Genomic DNA, 1,205 nt, shown 5'->3' with positions numbered 1-1,205 from the left:
TTTTTTTTTTTTTTTTTTTTTGCATGTAGCTTCCCAGTTTTCCCAGCACCATTTGCTGAACAATTTAGTTTGTATTCTTACAGACAATACTGTAGTGCTCATCGTGTGCCTGTCTCCTTTGCTGATATTCAAGGACTTTCTAGAAGGCATAGCTAGGAGTTGAATTGCAGGGTTATAAGAGTTCTCAACTTCACGTAGTACTGCCAGTTTGCACTTTAAGATGGTTGAACCAGGGCTTCCCTGGTGGTGCAGGTGGTTGAGTCTCAGCGCTATCAAGCTATTGGCAGCCACTGCTGCACTAGTTCAATCCCTGGCAAGGGAGCAAACCCACATGGCTCCGCAGATCTCACCTGTCTTGCACCCTGCTCCCCTCAGCAGTGTATTTTAGTAGATCCTCCTGTTCAGCAGCCCAATCTGTCTCTGGTGAATCTTCTCACCACCCAGCTCCAGCTCTTACATACATAAAATCTTTTTTTTTTTTTTAGATTTATTTATTTATGCATACAAGGACTGGGGTACAGGCCAGGGGTGTGTGGGGGGTGGTGGTGAGAGGATTCACCAGAGACAGAGTGGGAAGCAGAACAGGCAGATTGTCTGAAATACACTGCTGAGAGAGCAGTGGTCAGGTCAGGAGAGGTCTGCTGTGCCATGTGGGTCACCTCACTGGCCGGGGATCGAATTCATGCTGCAGTGGCTTTAGAGAGCTTCATAGTGCTGTGCTTTAACCCACTGTGCCACCAGGGAGGGCCCTCCTTTCTTCCATCTTATATAATAAACCTATTTTTTTTTTAGAAGATTTTATTTATTTATGCATACAGAACTGGGGTGTGGGCCAGAGGTGCAGGGGCAGTGAGAGGATTCACCAGAGACAGTGGGGAGCCAGAACAGGCAGATCAAGTGAAATACACTGCTGAGGGGAGCAGTGGGCAGGTCAGGAGAGGTCTGCCATGCTATATAGATCACTTTCAGGCTGGGTATCAAACACCCTCTGAGGTGGCTGCAGCTAGTTTGCAGTGCTGCACTTTAACCCATTGTGCCACCAGGGAGGGCCAAACCTGTCTTTAAAAAAAAACAAAGGGGTGGGCCCTCCCTGGTGGCGCAGTGGGTTAAAGCACTGCACTAAGAAGCTTAAGCCACTTCCGCATGAGTTTCATCTCCGCCTGCCCCTGAGGAGATCTACATGGCGCGCCAGACCTCTCCTGACC

The sequence above is a fragment of the Condylura cristata genome, unplaced genomic scaffold (assembly GCF_000260355.1).
Source record: "Condylura cristata isolate star-nosed mole 26May11 unplaced genomic scaffold, ConCri1.0 scaffold00024, whole genome shotgun sequence".
Taxonomy (NCBI): Eukaryota; Metazoa; Chordata; class Mammalia; order Eulipotyphla; family Talpidae; genus Condylura; species Condylura cristata.
Note: the sequence above shows the minus strand (reverse complement) of the source record.